The sequence below is a fragment of the Vicugna pacos genome, chromosome 35 (genome assembly GCF_048564905.1).
Source record: "Vicugna pacos chromosome 35, VicPac4, whole genome shotgun sequence".
Taxonomy (NCBI): domain Eukaryota; kingdom Metazoa; phylum Chordata; class Mammalia; order Artiodactyla; family Camelidae; genus Vicugna; species Vicugna pacos.
In genome coordinates, this window is record NC_133021.1 from 25,487,078 (window position 1) to 25,505,881 (window position 18,804).

At 46.2% G+C, this 18,804-nt stretch overlaps 1 non-coding gene and 2 pseudogenes across 1 annotated transcript; 1 reads left to right on the forward strand and 2 right to left on the reverse strand.

Annotated features, from left to right (window-relative positions):
* Positions 1-18,804, forward strand: part of LOC116279834 (14-3-3 protein epsilon pseudogene) — a 147,627-nt pseudogene that overhangs the window by 70,008 nt on the left and 58,815 nt on the right.
* LOC102530546 (small G protein signaling modulator 1-like) lies at positions 3,849-7,645 on the reverse strand (annotated as a pseudogene).
* On the reverse strand, positions 8,298-8,404 carry LOC116279861 (U6 spliceosomal RNA). The gene has a single exon (XR_004189160.1). It is a non-coding gene; the product is annotated as a U6 spliceosomal RNA (small nuclear RNA).

The window sequence follows — 18,804 nt, forward strand, 5'->3', positions numbered from 1 at the left end:
TCAGACCTGCTTTTGCCGCATTTCCCAAATTTTGATATATTGTGTTTCCATTTTCATTTGTCTCAAGGTTTTGCTTAATTTTTCTTTTGATTTCTTCTTGACCTGTGGTTGTACAGTAGCATGTTGTTTAAGCTCCATGTTTATGAATTTCCAGTTTTCTTCCTATGATTGATTCCGAGTATGATACCGTTGTGGTCAGAAAAGATGTTTGATATGATTTCAGTCTTCTTACAGTTATTAAGACCTGTATTATGGCCTAACATGATCTGTCCTGGAGAATGTTCCACGTGCACTTGAGATTATGTGTTCTGCTGCTTTTGGATGGAAAGTTCTGTATCCATCTGCTAAAGCCATTTTGTCTAATGTGTTGTTCAAGGCTAATTGATTTATTGATTTTTATGTCTGAATGATCTATCCATGGATGAAAGTGGGGTATTGAAGTGCCCTACTATTATTGTATTGCTATTTCTCCCTTTAGGTCTGTTAACATTTACTTTATATATTTAGATATTCTATGTTGGGCACATAAATATTTATAAATGTATTTTCTTGTTGGGTTGACCCCTTAGCATTATGTAATGTCCTTCTTTGTTTCTAATTACAATCTTTATTTAAATGTCAATTTTGTCTGATGTAAGTATAGCCACTCCAACTGTCTTTTGGTTTTCATTTCCATGGAATATTTTTTCCCCATCCCTTAACTTTCAGTCTGTGTGTGTTCTTACATCTCTGTAGGCAGAGGGGTTTTAATATTTTTTTAATAATTCAGCCACTCTGTGTCTTTTGATTGGAGAATTTAGTTCATTTACGTTTAAAGCAATTATTGATAAATATGTACTTATTGCCATTTTGTTCATTGTTTCCTGATTGTTTTATAGTTCCTTTCTGTTCCTTTCTTCTTTTGTGGTTTGATGACTTTCTTTAGTGGTATGCTTAGATTTCTTTCCCCTCTTTTGAATATAGCAAAAGCTATGAGTTTTTTGCTCTGTGGTTTTTTTGTTCTTTGGTTACCATGAGGCTTACATATAACAACTTATATTTGTAACAGTCTGTTTTAAATTATTAACCATTTAAGTTTGAATGCATTCTAAAGCTCTGTATTTTTACACTCCCTACCAAGTTTTATGTTTTTGGTGACACATTTTATATCTTTTTATCTCGTGTAATTGTTGTTTTCATAGATATTTTACTACTTTTGTTTTTTAACCTTCATACCAGCTTTATAAGTGATGAATCCACCACCTTTACATTAGATTTTTCTCAATTTTATTATTTATTTAGGTTTACCAGTGAAGTTTATACTTTCATATGTTTTCCTATTGCTAATTAGTACCATTTCTTTTCAGCTTAAAGAAGTCCCTTTAACATTTCTTGAAAGATTGGTTTAGTTATGAAGAACTCCATTAGCTTTTGCTTGTCTGGAAACCTCTTTTTCTACACTGAACGATAACTTTGCTGGGTAGAGTATTTCTGGTTGGAAGATTTTTTCTTTCGGTATTTTAAATGTATCATGCCACTCCCTTCTGGCTGGTAACATTTCTGCTGAGAAATCTGCAGATAATCTTATGCGGGTTCCTTTGTATGTAAGAAGTCATTTTCTTTATGCTGCTTTTAAGATTCTCTCCTTGTCTTCAACTTTTGACATTTTAATTATGTGTCTTGGTGTGAGTCTCTTTGGGTTCATCTTATTTGGAACTCTCTGCATTTCCTTCCCCATGTTAGGGATGTTTTCAGCCATTATTTCTTTTTTTTCTGTTTATATATCTATAATATATATAACATATATATTATATATATGTAATATATATATTCTCTATATATAGACATGACTCTTCTGTAAACAGTTACAAGATATGTTGGCAACGCTGAGAAAGAGAAGGCACTCCACAGATGGAGTGACTTCCACACGTTTGATGCTGGGACACAAGGACACACACGATGCATGGAGACCCGCCCAGAGACCCAAATAAACACACCAAGCAGAATAAATATGAGTTATTCCAAATCACAACCACAGTGCTCTCCGGAACACCACGAGAAAAGGCAGAGGAGAGATCTTATGCTGTACTTTTCAGACTGGTCTGTTAAAAAATAAGTAAGAATCGGAAGGTCCTGGGTCTTGCCAAAATAACGTCCTCTGTAGTGAACAACTGAGTGGCAAAATAAACGTTTATCTGGACAGGACTTTCATACATTTTTCTCCCATCTTGGGAAGTTGGGGGACCACGGCGAGGAGGTGCAACTCTCAAGGAACGTCTAGTCTCTTACATTCTGCCCAAGAGACCCCACTTGGACGGAAGTTGAAGGGTTGGATGTAGCGGAAGGTGCTCGGTCAGAGGGAAGAGACTTCACAAGCATGATGGGCAGGAATCGCTCCCCTTCCTGGGTTACTCAGGGCGGAGGACAAACGCACCCCTTCTGCACATGCTTCAGTGCAGTTTCCCAGTCTCCTCCCCTCTCCAAAATCCTACCTGGCATCCTTGGGAAGAGCATGTGTCCCTGACTCTCCTGTTTCTCCTGATTCTAGTGCAGTCTCAGAACAGAAGAGCTGGCAGCCCTGCTCTCCTGCGAGGGCAGGTCAGCAGGGTAGATTAGCTCACTTACGGTCTGTTCGGGGATGGGTGACCCTTTGTGTCAAGACGTAGAAGCAACTGTTTCCAGGCTTAGCTGTGACTCTGGTGCCAGTTCATCAGCTGATGCTTCTTTCCCAGGGAAGACCCCCACACACCCACCCTGGCCAACCTCTGTCCTCCTTTTCCTCCTTTGTCCTGAGTGAGCAAGGGCACTTGGGGGAAAGCCTCCTTGAACAAGTGGTTTGGACCAACATACACCTTCCAAGCTTCTGGAACACCAGACCCAATGTGTGGAAGGAGAGGCGAGGTCCTCCCTAGGAAGACAGGAAGGGGGTGTGGACTCTGCCCTGCCCAGTGGGGGTTGGGACAGGACCCCATAGAAGCCAATCTCACGCCTATAGACACTTCTCACAGGCAGACATCCTTCTTGAAAAGAAGAAAAGTCTCTTCCAGGGCCAGGTGGAGGAGAGAAAATGAGAGAATACAATAATTGGAATTCCAGACCCCAGGAGAGATGAGTGAGGGACTTCCATGTGCCTTTGCTAAATGGGAGGAATCTCAGGATACAGGCAGCTCAGGTACAAAGAAAGTGGGGAAGGAGATACACTGGGAACCTCTAGGCCAGCTGTTCTCAAATGGGGCTGGCACCGTCTGGAGGTGTTCTGGCTTGTCACAAAGGGGTGGGGAGGAGTGTGCTACTGGCATCGAGCAGGTAGAGTCCAGGGATGCTGCTAAAAATCCAGCGGTGCCCAAGGGCAGCGTCCCCTGAAAAAGAATTACCCAGCCCAAATGTCAACAGTGCTATGCTCCCACCCAACCTTCCAGGCATCTTCTGGAACATCTCCAAAGGCTCCCTTCAGAATACAGAGTTAGTCCCGCAGACCCCTCCTACCCCAGTTTCCCAAAAAAAATTCCCTCCCTAAGTCTCATCCGGCAAGACAATGTGGAGGGATGGGAGAGAGAAAAAGAGAGGAGACCATTCTGGGGACCATGAACGAAGATGTTCCCTTGGTCCACCAACAACCCCCAACTCCCACAAAAGAGAAATCCCAGACTTGGGCAATCTTTGGTCAAACAGGAAAATGTAAGGCTGAACTGAAGGGGCAACCCCTTGACCCCACCTGTCCAGTGGCTAAAGTTGGGGTACTTTCTCTTTGCACGGAAGTCCATGCTCATGGGCAGACACCGGGACCTCCGCTCCCCGGCGGCCAAGAGGAGAAGCGGGCGGGACAGGTGGGCGGCAGCTCCGCTGATGGTGCCTGGGTGATGCGGCCCTCACTTGTTCTCAATCAGGGTCTGCACCTTGAACACGGGGTCCCGGGCCAGCTTCATGACCTGTTTGGTGTTGTGTCGCTTGGCCATTTCGTTAAAAAATTTGATGATGTCTGTGAAATCCATGTTGTTCTCCAAGATGATGTCACGGTAGACCTCCACCAGCGCCAGTGCAATGAACAGCACGTAGTGGGCAGGCGAGATGTGTCTGGCTGCCCAGATGATCTTCCAGATGGAGAAGACATCATCGTAGAGGAGCTCTCACTTGAAATCCAGCAGGAATCAGCGGTAGCAGAAGTAGAAGTGAGTGTAGTCCCCATTCTGATGCATCAATTCAAAGAGCTCTGAGTCCAGGATCTGGATTAGTGACCTCATGTTGGCAAAGTGTGTGTCCATGGTGCCTCCATGGGGGAAGTTCTGGTTCATCCTCTTCATGAGCTCCGTGAAGCAGCTGAAGGTGAGGGCCTCGTCATCCAGAATGACCAGCAGTGGAGCCAGGAGGTCACACATACCCTGGACATAGCTGATCTCAGTGTGCTGCCAGAGATAGCTTTGTACAAGTAAAGAACACATTCGTGCCACTGTGCTTTTGTCCCAGCAGTTCCCTCTGTCTGGAATTCCCATCTGCCTGCACATGATGTTCCGTAGCTTCTCCAGGTTGGCGGGCATGAAGTACCAGTAGTTGCGGTCACACCTTTGCACGTCCCCCTTGATGGGTGCAGGTTCACCGTGTACAGGTCCCGCAGCTCTGGGGAGTAGCTGGCACCACTGGAAGACAACAGGGATGCCTCGTTGTTGGCAGATGTGGTCACAGCCAGAGAAGCCAGGGCAGGGAAGAGACTTTCCATCTCGGGCTCCTCTGAGAGGTTGTCCTCACTGCCCACCTGGCTGTGCTTCTCCGCCTCACTGCCCCTCCAGCCCTCCATCCCGGTGCCCTCCTTTTCAAGTAGAGCCACGTCCATGCTGCCAGTGATGGACATGAATTCGCCCATGCTCTCGTTGGCGAGGAGGTCGCTCTTCAGGCTGTCCTGCACGGCCAGCTCCTCACGGGGGACCTCGTCCCGGGAAGTGGTGGCCTTGCTGCTCTGCCCGTCATCCACGCTGCTACTGGGTCACAGTACCAGGGGGGCATGTCTCTGGGCATCCATGATGCTGTCTTCTGTGCTCAGGCTGGGTTCCGAGTGCTCCAAGAGGCCCAAGGAGAAGTTGTGGGAGGAAGGATGGCCAGAGTCTGGGGAACGGGTCCCACTTACCAGGTTTCCACTGGGGATCTTGGGCTGTTTCTCCTCTAGTCTACCTTCTATCTCCACTTGCTCCACCTCGTCCACAGACCTGTGTGCTGCTGCTGGAGTCACTGTGCAGGCAGATGTTCTGACGGCCTGAGCTGCAGCTCTGGGAGGACTCACTGCTGATGGTGGAGTCCCGGTGCATCAGCCAGTGCAGGTGGCTGTCCAGACTGGCCCCTGATGAGCACTTGGCCAGGGCAGCCGCGTGGGACTCCCACTCCGTCTGCCACACAATTAATTGCCTTGCAGCCCAGCCACTCGGACTTGGTCTGTGCATAGCAGGCATGAATCTGCTTGTCCACCTCCTTCCTCTTTGTTTCTGTCATCCCGAACTGGTAGTGGCCCAGGAGGGCCACACGGCGTTGCGGATCTCCGGCTGGACGCCCCCGTAGTAGATGAGACGCAGCAGCTCCTGCTCCTCATAACTTGTGCTGTCCTGGAGGTACTGCTCCCAGATCCCGGCCGTCAGCCCGTGTCCAGCATCACAGGCAAGTTTGGAGACACAATCATGTGACTGACCAGGGCTGACAGGTGGGTCCTCACAGTGGACAAGTGTCTGCAGTAGGCAAGCCATCCATGGAAGGCTCTGGAAAGGATCTGGTACTTCATATTGTCACACAGAAGTTTCAAGGGAGCCCTCTCATGGTTGCAGCCATTGGCTGAGCCACCATCAGCCGAGCCACTCTGAGCAGGATAAGCAGGAGGATTTCCGGGGGCCGGTTGCCATAGGGGTGGCAGGTTGCTCACAGAGACATCTATCAGGTCATGGGGTATGAGGGATTGAGGCTTCAGGCAGAATATGGGGAGGGTGGTGTCCCACTTGGTCTGAACTCACCGACTGTCCCTGGCCACCACTAACATGGACCGGCCTGCAGGAACCACCATCCACGCAGGGCCCACAGAGACGGGAGAAGTGCTGCCCAGAGTCAGAAGCCACTCTAAAGAATATGATCCTGGGTGGGAGGTGCTGTGATCCCCATTCTACAGCCCTGGAGAGGGCAAGTCACTTGGCCACATTGCAGTGGCAGACTTGAAAGAAGTGATGTGTTCTTTCCCTAAGCCAGCAGTTCTCATCCGGGAGCAGTTTTGCCCCCAGAGGCCACTTGGCAATATCTGGAGACATTTCCGGTTGTCACAACTCAGCGTGGTGGTGGGGGTGGATTTGCTACTTGGCCACTCGTGAAAGGAGACCAGGGATGGTGCTCAACATCCCACAATGCACAGGACACCTCTCACGAATTCAGACTGCATGCCAGGGTAGATGATCCTGAACACAATCCGTGGCCTCGTCGTCTTCCTTGTCAGAGGACGTGAACTCGGATGAACCCTGAGGGCTCCACTTTCGCGGTTTGGGAAATACTTTGCCCTTCCACTGCGGAGACCAGAGCGGTGGGTCCAGCTGCCCGTGAGGGAGCAGCCCGTTCTCCAGGCATGAGAGGAACTGCAGGAGGTGCCCTCCGTTGGGGAAGCGGAAAGGCGGTCTCTGGATCCCATCCTGGCTGACCAACACCACTGTCCCGCCACTGTCCACTTGCTGGTGGCAGTGCAGGTAGACGATCTCCGGGCGGATGGTCATGGCGTAGTCCCAGAAGACACTCTTATACTCCAGGTCCCCCACAGACCCGTTCATCAGCTGGTTAGGTGTCCACTTCAAGGTCATGATGTCAGCCGCCTGGTGCAGGGACAGGTACCCTGGCACAGCCTCCATGTCATCCCTCGGCTGAACCAGAACATTGTTTTTCCATAGAGCAGGGTGGCCCGGGAGTTCCAATGCAGGGACTCCACATAGTCGCAGGTGGAGAGAGACGGCTGGTCTTCCATGCTGCCACTCGAATGCCTCTTCTGGATGCAGAGGACAGGACACTTGGTGGGTGAGTCCTGCCACAGGTGTGAGCTGTGGGTGTGGTGCCTCTGGACCAGCTCATCGGCTGAGGGATCCGTCCAGAAGTGATCTGAAGTTTTCATCTTGGTGTACCCCAGGGCACAGAGCCCCGCCAACAAAGACGCAAGTATGGGGCCATCCACAGGGTCCATCAGGAGAGCCTCCTTCTCATAATACTTACTGCACCCTCCTTTGCTGTGTGTCCCCGGACAGGTGACCACCCTCTCTGATCTTCAGTGTTCTCAGCTGCTGTTTTCCACAAGGTAATGCACAATTTTGTCCAGGACTTTCTTGAACAAGGCTGTGTGGATCCACAGGTGCTTGATGGCGAGTGGGGACAGGTTGGGCAGTTTTGGCAGCTTCCACACATTCTCTTGGAGCCCCTGGATCTGGTTTCGTGCACTCTCGATCAGCTGCTCCAGGTCCTGGGCCTTGAAGCTCAGCTCCTCGGCTGGCAGGAAGCTCACACCCACCATCATGAAGAGAGCTGCAATCTTGTTGCTGCACAGGAAGCCAGCCACCTGCCTCCGCAGTCCATGCAGGACGCAGGCCTCCACCGCTGCACAGAAGGAGGCGATGTGGCTGCTGTCTTCATGGGCACACTTGCGTGTGACGGCCTCCTCCATGATCTGCTTCACCTGGAAGACAGGGCAGCCGGAGGGGGAGACCCTGACCCACCTGGGGTGCAGATACCCCAAAGGGCTGGGCTGCATCACCCATCCCTGTCTGAGATAGCCCCACATTTCACAGTGAACTGAATTAATTTTCCAGGCTCTTTGCCCAGTGTCACATCAAAAATGTCATCTCCTTCCCTGACTACATAAGCTAAGGCATCCACCTCCAACTCCATCCACCTCTATTACAGTTCCGTCAGAGTACTTCCTGTCCTATTTGTTTATTTGTTTACTGTCTGTCTCCATCTTTCAGAATATAATTTCCCCAAGGGGAGGGCCTCGTCTGCCTTGTTCACTGCTGTATCTATGGAGCTTGGAATAGTGCCTGGTGCATAGCAGGTCTCCAGAAACAGTTTCTAAGTGGATGGATGAATGAATGAAATGGATACATTAAAAAAAAATCAGGAGGGTGGAGTATGAAAAATCAGCCCTGGAATCTGGTCGACTTGGGTTCAAATCCCTGCTCTGGTACCTGCCAGCTGGATTTGTGATCTTATTTTGGGAAACAGGCTCAGCAACATGTAGATGCTCTCCCAGAAAGGTAGAGCGGCCCAGAGTGGAGACAGAATCCAAACCGGGTCTGACTCTGTGTGCTTTTCCTCCCACGCTCAAAAATATGGAACGCTTCACGAATGTGCACGTCCTCCTTGCACAGGGGCCATGCTGGTCTTCCCTGTATCGTTTCAGTTTTAGTACTTGTGCTGCCGAAGCAAGCGCCATTATTTCTTCAAACAAATTTTCTACTCCTTTCTCTCTCTCTTCTACTTCTGGGACTCCTATAGTAGAAATGTTGGTCCACTTGATGTTGTCCCTTAAGTCTCTTACCATATCTTTACTTTTTCATTTTTTTTCTTTTTGCTGCTTTAATTGGTTGAGTTCCACTGCCCTGTCTTTCTTCTGCTTCATTTAATATGGTGTTGAGCCCTCTAGTGTACCTTTCAGTGCAGGTTTTGTACTCCAGCTCTGTGACTCCTAGTTGGTACTTTCTTATACTTTTCTATTTCTTTGTTTAAGTTCTCACTGTGGTCATCCATTCTTATTACAAGTTTAGGGAGCATTTTTATGACCATTACTTTGAACTCTTTACCAGGTAAATCACTTATCTCCATTACAATAGAATATTTTTCTGTGGTTTTACCTGGTTCTTTCATTTGTAACCATTCTTCTAGCTCTTCATTTTCTTGACTCTCTGCATTGCTTTCTATGCATTAGATTTAACAGCCACCTGTCCCAGTCTTTAAGGAGTGGCTTCATTCAACCCTGGTTGTGTCTCAAACCTACGTGACTGTCCAAGTAGCCTATTTTGTTTTTAGTGGCTCCCAATAGTTCAGGGTGTGCCAAGACCTGTCAGTGTCCCAGAGGACAGGATCTCAGTCAGCGCCTAGATTCAGGCTGATTGGAAGTCAGACCCTCAGGCAGCAGCTTTAAAAAATATATAAATATATATACAGTGCTGGGGGAGTACAGATGTCAGGCCTGCTGGCCACCATAGCCAGGCAATTTAACAGATGTTTCCTGGCAGCAGCTGCAAAAAAAATCAGGGTGCCAGAGGAGGGTACAAGCTCCTATTTAGGAGACACCAGTGAGCTGGAGTGAGGCAGAGGGAGAGTGTAAGGATGGTGACTGCCAACCTCTGCCCCCAGAGAGTTCTCCAGCAGGTCCCCGGATGTGTTTTCAGTTAGATGCCTGCCCCTCAGGCCAATGCTTTAAGACAAGCAAAAAAGCCTCTTTCACAAAGTCTGGGCATTGGTCCCTGGAGCCACTGAGTCTGAGTGCAGAAGCCCTTTAAGAGACTTTCTGTTCACTATAGCCCGTGGGTCTTCTGGATGTGAACCTTGCTGGTTTTCTATGATAGGTGATTCGGAGACTCATCTCTCAGGCGCAGATCTCACAAGTTGGGGTGCCTGATGTGGGGTTCAAACCTTCTGCTCCTCAGGGAGAAGCTCTGGGATTTGAGTTCCCTCCTGGATGTGCCAGGAGTAGGGTTTAATGGCAAGAATGTGTCTCAACCTCTCCTACCCACTTCAGTGTGGGGTTTGGGTTTTTTTTGCTTTTTTCTCATTTGGCCGGTGTGTAAAAGTTGCTCAGCTAGTTTTTAGGGAATTTTTTTCTTTTGAGGAAATTGTTCCATATGTAGCTATAGACTTGGTGTGTCCATGAGTTCAGGATCTTCCTATGTTGCCATCTGAACTAGAACCAAAAAGACTTCCTCTAGATTTTATAAGAGGACTAAGCTGGAGAAAGGAGTCAAAGACATCCTTTAAGATTTCAAGCCTAGGAAACTAAGAAAGGAATGGTGCCAAGCAGAGAAATAACAAGAAAATCAAGGCATGGGAAAGGACGTGGACCTAGGGAAACAGATGAGTTTAATTTTAAACAGGTTGACTTTCAGCGATATCATTTATCCAGACAAGGTAGGGCTCTAGGCAGGTGGAAGTGACTCTAAAGCTTGGAGGTGTCAGAGCCAGAGACATAGACTTGGGACTCATCCAGAAAGAGGCTCTCAAAGCAGATGAATTGTTCAGGGGGACCACAGAGAAGAGCAAATGGGAACAAGGCTGATTCTTCCTAGTCTGATGGAGGCTAGTAAATCACTAAAGAAGAGAGAGAAAAAAAAAAAGTAGGGGGAGAAATGGGGCAGGTAACATCACTCATGAGATGACGGTCTCAGTGTGAGGATAAATAACCAAAGTCAGTATGTGGCTAGAATAAGCAAAATGCTGAGATCAAAAAGACTTTTAGAAATCACGTATTTCAAAAAATAAATAAAAAAGAAATCACATAGTTCAAGCCCTCATTTTATAGATGAGGCCATTGGGTCTCAAAGAAGTTAGTTTTTCTACCCAAGATAGCACCGACACTGAGGTGCACCCATGTAATTTTATCTCTGCATCCTGGTTGAGTGTTCTTTCAGCTGAACTGAACCCTGCTGTCTTGTCACTTTCCTGATTGTCATGTAATGTAATCTATAATGCACCACATTTAAGCTCTTAAAGACAAGGACTGTGTGTGTGTGTGTGTGTGTGTGTGTGTGTGTGTGTGTGTGTATTTAAACTAGATAAGAAAGACTAAATGCAACCTATTGGTGTCCATAAATAATGGTACATGATATTATTGTATCATGTTCACGATGATCCTGTGAATGACCGACTGGAGAAGTGTAACAATAAGATAGACAGAAGTAGAAAATATGTTTTGTTTTGTAAATACTAGTTTATTTTTCTATTATAAGCTGGCAGACACTTATTTTAATGAAACAAAGAAAATATAGAAAAGTATATATTAAAAAAATCACTGGTAATTTCACCACCCACAATTACTCTTAAATTTTGGTGATTTTTCTCATGTTGTCTCTGTTGGTTTTTACAATCGAGGTCGTACACAAGAGACAATTTGTTCTCTGTTTTTTCTGTTGATATTATATTACAGACATTTTCTGTAGTTGACGCTGGTTTTTTGTGATTTCTTTTTTTCCCTTTCAGTTTACTGAGACATAATTGACACTCAGCACCGTAGAAGTTTAAGGTGTAGAAGACTGACTTACATGCAGCAGGAAGTGACTATCATAGTAAGTTTAGGGGACATCCATCATCTCATATAGATACAAAAATTAAAGAAATTAAACATTTTTTCTTGTTATGAGAACCCAAGATTTACTCTTAACAACTATCTTACGTAACATATAGCAGTGTGAATTGCATCTGCCGAGCTGCGCATTACACCCTAGTACTTACTGTGGCTGACACTCTTAAATGCCTCCTCACATCCACCCTTCCCTTCTTCTTTACTAACAGAACCGGGAGTTTGTTTAAGGAGAAATATTTCCAACTAAAACTTTCACCTTCCTGGAGCCCTTTGCAGCTGGGAGTGGTGACGTGATGCAGTTCTAGATGGTGACACGGAAGGAGAGGTTGCTGGTGGGGGTGGGGCTTCTGAGAAAGCTTTTAAAAGAACAGGCTCAGCTGGCATTTCATTTGTAGCCTTCTGACCCTTCCCTCGTCTTCCTGTCAGGGATGTAGATAAGATACGTTGAGGGTGAGGGGAACAGGAGCTACCTTTGACCATGGGGATGAACGCTACCCATATAGATGGTGGAAAAAAGGATAGAAAGACCCTGAATCTTTAGTTCTATCATAAAGTACCTTTATCAGCCCTGGACTGCATTCTCTAGACTTCCTGATGTCTGGGATAAAGGCTTTAAGCCATAGTTCTGTCAGGTTCTGTATTACTTCCAGCCAAAAACAATATTGATGAATACATTTAGTGGATAAATTTTAACCACTCCCCCTTTGCATCGTAAAGTGTGGTTGTGCATTTAATTTGAAACTCATGCCTCGTCGTCTTTCAAAAAAATGTCCTGAGGTAGCTTGTAATAAATGGCACAGATAGTACAGGACCATTCAAACCGTGGTGCAGGATATGATCGAAGTAAAGCAAGGGAAAGACAGTTATTCCAGAAAAAACTAGGTGAAGGAGAGCTACTGATGTTAAATCTAAAATTTACCTCTTGAGTTTCTGGCACCAAACTCTGGTTACCTAACACCTGAAACCATACCAATGTATCAATTTCTTCCTAACACACAGTTAAAAAAAAAAAAAGTCTCGTGTATCTAATCAAGGGCTGTTGAAAATTATGAAAGTCTTTTAAAGCAGTTTTTAAATGACGCAGCAGTTTTATCATAAATTACCAAATACCAAATCCCAATACAGGGCAAAATTCAAAATACCAAATTCAGGCTAGCCCCTTCCCCTAAAATATAATTTCAGGTGGTCTGCTGCTGTCTTTGTGGGGGTGGGGGGGGTTGGTCAAAACAATTGAGAGAAGCTATATAAAATGGAAGAGAGTTTGAAGGACTCACAGACCTCTCCATTTCTCTCCAGAGACTATGTTTTCCTCTACCTGATCAGAAAGAGAGGTCTCCCACTGGAACACCTCGTCTGCAGCTTCCACAGCTGCCATCACCACACTTGACCTTATTCACCTGGAGTACACTGAGTCCATTACAGTGATCTCATAATCTCATAATAATCAGCTGCCACATTCATTGACCGGGTGTGGGGAGGACACCAGCCACTGGAATTCTCAGTATTCCCACATGAAAAACCAGGCAAAACATTTTTTAAAAAAATACCCAAGTATCAGGAAAGGCTTTTTATGTACTTGTTTTCTTGTTTTTCTGAAGAACTGGTTATGCTTTCTTCTTTTGGACAATGTAGATAGGTAGCTAATTATATTTCTCTTTTTTCTTTGGTTTCCAGGAAACCTAGAAGCAAATTTGGGGTGGAGGGTATAGCTCAGTGGTAGAGTACATACCTAGCATGTATGAGGTCCTGGGTTCGATCCCCAGCACTCCATTAAAATAAATAAATCTAATTCTCTCCCCTCAGAAAAGCAAAAATCCCTAACCCCCCCCCCAAATTTAAAACAAAAAAAAGTAAAAACAATATTAAAAATTTAAAAAAAATGTTAAAGAAGCAAATTTGCACCCCAGCCTCGTCTGTAGATCCATCATTTCTATGTAGTATTTATTTTCACACTCACTTTTGTTTATAACGTCAATAAATTAGACAATTTGTACTACATATAAGATATACATAAATTTTATTACATATTGTGTGCATATATAATTTATCTCCCCCCTCAATCTAGATTTTCCCTGGATATGAATTTTTAAAACTTATTTCTCATTATACATATGTGGTTTCAAATCCGTGGTAGAATAAGGTAGAGTAGAAACAATTAAATACAGGCAGTCAAAACAGTTTGTCCAAGTATGTGGTTGTTTGGCTATCTAAATAAAGAGTTAGGTCTAGAGAACCAAGGCATGACTGGTTGCTATATATCTCTCAAATACTGATGATGAAGTTTGGGCCAGAGTTAGAGAGCACACGCTTTGTGGCCACTGTCATTTGCACATGCTGGATAACAGAGCAAGGAAGATGAGTACTATAAACAGCCAGTTGCCTGATGCAGTTCTAAGTGGTCTCCATGTGTCCTCTCATCTGCTCCTACAGAGCCCCCTCCCTGGTGGAGGTCAGTTTTATTATCATCATCACTGTTACAGGTGAGGAACCTGGGTACAGGGAGTCCCTGTGGTCACTTGGAAGGATGGCCATGGGTTCTTTAGAGACTGGCTAGGTAAATGACAGGGTTGAGTATTACTATTTCGAGTGAAGAGGCTTGGGGTGGTCCTGCCAGCACTCAGCTTAGGAAACATCTCTTTTTTTGGTTTTTAGTTTTTTATTTTTAATTTTCAATTATATAATACAGTGTCATCAACTATAGTCGCCAGGTTTTACAGTAGCTCCCCAGAACTTATTCATCTTATACCTGAAAGTTTGTACCCTTTTATCAACGTCTTCCTACTTCCTCCACCCCCTAGCGCCTGGCAACCACTTTTCTATGAATGTAGCAATTTAAAACATTTTTATTTAGAAGTGATACCATGCACTATTTGTCTTTCTCTGTCTGACTTATTTCACTTAGCATAATGCCTTCAAGGTCCATCCATGTACTCACAAATAGCAAGAACGCTTCTTTCTTGTGGCTGAATAATATTCCACTATATATATATATATATATATATATATATATATATATATACACACACACACACATATGTGTATGTATATATATACGTACACACACACCACACCTTTATCCACTCTTTTGTTGAGAGACACTTCGGTGGTTTCCATTTCTCAGCAACTGTGAATAATGCTGCAGTAAACGTGGGGGTGCAGATATCTCCTTCAGATAGTCATTTCATCTCTTTTGGGTATATACTCAAGAGTGGGATTGCTGGGTCATGTGGTAGTTCTGTTTTTCCTTTTTTGAGGAAAGTCCATACTGGTTTCCATAGTGGCTCACCATTTTGGGAATCATCTTTGACTCTGCTCAGAGTCTCATTGGTACCTGGATGAAAACCCTGAATTCTGCACCCTAAACTACCAGGAGAGATCATCTTGGTCTGCAAGAACTTCTGGGATAACAAATAACCATCATCCCCTTCTACTATAACAGCGCCTCCTCCTGATGCCTGAGCAGTGCTTGGCTTTGAGTAGGACTGTGGGCAAACCAACTCCAGTGATTTAATTCCAAAACCCACCCTTAAAATCAGTGTAAATTAGGACACTCACAGGGGTTCTGAGACATGATCTCATCAGCCCTCAGCTCCTTGTATTTGACACTTAAACCATGTCCCCAGGTTCCCCAGTGTAAGCCTTCTATTTAGGGTCTTTGGAAAAATTGTACTGTCTACGGCCTGTGAGATGCTGCCATTTGTATGCAATTTCTGCACATACACAGTTGCCTCTTTCAAGGCTGCACATGCCTGACAGCTCCTGAAAACATTGTCCAGAGTCACCCAGCCAGACAACCCATGCAGAAAACTTACACATTGTGGGCACAGATTCAAGAAATAAGAGTGGCCTCTTAAAGTGGAGCCAGGAGCTGTGGCTTCAAACAGAATTTATCGTAATTAGCCAGCGTGGAAAAACAACGAAGATGTTTGCATTTCCTGCACAGCCAGGCTTTCAACATCAGCCTGTGCTCCTGGTCCCCAGCCCCCCTTTCAGGGGTGAGGAGGGTCCCTGGACCTTGCTAACCTCGAGCGAGCAGGCTCCAGCTGTGGCTCCTGCCCTCTGCCTCGTTCTTCCTCCAGAGGATGTTAATTGAGTGGATCTCCCTTTTTGTTATTGTGAGACAGGTGAGTCCCTTCAGTTTCCCAATAAGGAAATAGACATGAGCAAAGGATCTGGTCGGACAGGAAACAGCGCCATTTTCCCAGTTCTTTCATGGCCAAGTTCTGTGTTTTAAAATAAATATTATGGTTGTCAATGTGCTAATAAATAGGTAACTATTCCTCAGAGGACCAGAGGGTAATGGCAGCCGATCTGACCCCTGAGAGTGGAGAGTAGTGGACAGTGTTATTTTCCAGGGTGTGGACCTCTTCTGACTGCCACTCCCAAATCTGCTAATACAAGACAGACTTGAAACATTTCCTTGGCTCCCGCCCAAATGCATTCACTAAGCATTGCTGTCCTGGGGAAGCTTCAGGGAACATGTTCAAGTTCAAGCTGCACCAGGTACGGGGAAAGGGGAAGGAGGAGGAGGAGACCTGAGGCACACACACCGCTGGGGGTCTGAGCCCCCTCCTGGGAGGCTGGCCACTGGAGGTGTGCAGGTCCTCCAACTTCAAGGATGTTGAAGGTGGGGCGGGAAGGGAGGTGGTTAGAGATGACATTTATGGGCTTCACCTGAGGGCTTGGCTACTCCCTCAGAGACACACAGGGAGCTGTCCTTTAGGGGACCAGGGGCCATGAAGGAAATGCTGACATCGTGAAAGCTTCACTTCGGGACACCTGGAACAGGCTTTTGTCCCAAGTGAAGGGGGAGGGTGGTATAGCTTAAGTAGTAGAGCGCATGCTTAGCATGCACAAGGTCCTGGGTTCAATCCCCAGTACCTCCATTTAAAAAAAGAGAATCCAAGTGTAGAGCAAGAAAAAGTAGCATGGCTAGCCTCCCAGAAGCACCTGGAAGTACTTCCAGGTGACCTGTTTTATCCCCAAACCAGGAGTGCTGTGAGCAAAAGGACATGCCACAAACTCAACAGACACCACATCCTACCCCCGGTGTGTGTACTGAGGGGCTGGAGGGGTGCGGGGGGGGGGGGCTGAGGCTCTCACCAGCATGGCCCCTGTCCCCAGTCTGCTGTTGCCTTTCTATGCTGGAGGCTGATGGACTGTGAGAGTGGGGCAGGGGGAAGCCGCCAGCTCAGGCTGCTGCAGGATGTCAGAGGTTGCCTGTTTCCAGGAGCAGGTGCTGAGACCAGGTTCAAGGTGCAAGATATTTTTTAGGGGTTAACATCTGTGGAGGGGAAGGAAGGGAAGAAGAATTGGGCAGAAGGAGATGTCAAATGCCAGCTGAGAAAGCCTGGACCAACAGCAGGAAAGCACTGGGGAGGAACTTGCCGATCCGAGTTGTCCTGAGTTGGGCCATGATTACCTGGACAGGACCAGAATCCTTACCACCTTCTGAGACATTCACATCACCTTGAAGTGAGGCTACCCTGACATCACCTGTGGCATCTTGTTCAGTGGGGCTTCCATCAACTGTGTCATAATTGGATCTTCAACTTTTACTCTGAGTTCCTGCATCCTGGGCAGTCTCCCTTGTGACCAACAGACATGGACGTGCAGTGGGAAAGAACCACAAAGATGGAGAAAGACTCACCTCCATTGTAGGATACCCGAGTCAGCAATGAACTTCAAAGCTTCATATATAGTATGAATAGCACTGCCTGCCAGCCATAAAGTACACATTGGCTTTTTGTAAATTTCTAAAACCACATATTTGAACAAGCACCAGTATCTGAAAGCTTGCTACAGTATACTAATCAAAGATTCATTCCATTTCTCATCTACAGGATAGGACATGCTCTTTTCATTTTATTTTATCCTGCCCTGTGCAGTGATTTGTCTCGCGAGCTACATGACATGGGACTTTGGTAACATTCGTTGGCAGATATTCAGAGAAAACACAGGTGTTACTGGAGTTTGCAGTGGCGTTTTCTTTTCTGTTATTCATCTGATAAGCCCATGTTTATCACACTGTGGAGAAAATTTGTCTTGCTGAGAATGTCGTATTTTGAGGGAGACATGAAGCTGGTGATGAGACTTGTTTGGAAAAAAAAATCTCAGAGTAAATTATTCATCTAAGAGGAAAACACACAGGATTTAACTAGTTCAATCCAATAGAAATATAGTGTTAGCCACATATGTAATTTAGTTTTCTAGGAGCTACATTTTTTTAAAGTATATCCAACATATTACCATTTCAATGTGTAATCAATATATAATTAATAGTGAAACATTTTCTTACGTTCTGTTTTTCATAGTGAAGTCTTTGAAGTCCAGCATGTGGCTTACACTCAGAGTATATTTCAGTCTGAATGAGCCACATCTCCAGGGCTCAATAGCCAGAAATGTGGCTACTGTGTTGGGCAGCGCAGATTTAAAGAGTATTTTTGGCACATTTTGCAAGCCAACAAAGAGACTGCTTTTTGCCATCCCACCCGCTTAACTCCTCCCTCGCTCCTCCAGGGCATAACTGCTGCTTCACTGTCTGCTGGAGCCAGCGGTTGGGGATTACGGGAAGGAAGGAAGTCAGAGGGTAGCACAGTCCTTACTTGGCTGAATGGTCTTGAGCTCTGAGCCTCGGGGTTGGGCCAGGCAAAGCACCTGTGTGCTTTGGGTGGATCCCTCGGGGCACCTCTGCTGTCCTCACCTGCATCCTCACTTTTCAGGCAGCCCTATTGTGTAGGACTCAGCTCTCTCCTAGGACCCACCATCCGGTCCTCCGAGAACCCTCCAGCATGCCCGGTCCAACAGCCTCTAGGAGTATAGGCCAACCCAGACCCAGCAGCCCTCTCTCTCCTGGCTCGGCCATCACAGCCACAGGCCAGTCAGCCTCTCTTCAGGCTCCACGGCTTGGTCTGACCTCAGCCCACTTTAGGCAAAGGTCTGGCCCAGTTCTCTTTGTTTCACAACTGCAGGAAACGGTTCAGGGTTCTCCATGGGTTCCCACTGACCTGCCCCCCCAGCCCCCACTAAACTCGGCCTTAGAAAGTAACACCCTGACTTCTCCAAGCAAAGGAGTGGATTGGGAACTCAAAGCTCTGCAGCCACTCCCTCCAAAGAAATTTCTTCAACCATCTCCCCGCAGAATTCTCTTCCACACTCTAGCCCTTGTCCTCTGAGTGGGTGAAGGAGTTTAAGAATCATCGATAAATAACTCCTGTGTCCCCACAGTGAATTCTGCACTTGGTGGGCTGGACGCTGCCTTGTCTCTCACTCATGTGGCTATTCTGATTCCACAGCATAGTCCCTCGGTTGACATACAGGCCGGAACAGTCTCCCATCCTGTTCCACCTGCGTGACCTTGTTTAATCCTAGAGGCGTAATGAAGCAGACGCTGTCATCCTGGTGTTACATACAAGGACACAGACGCCGAGAGATGTGACCTAGGCTGTCCAGCTAGACGTTGGATTCGGGTCTTTTTGACTCCAGTCTGTGCTCTTAACTGCCAGTTCGGCTCCTTAGTTTAAACATAATGC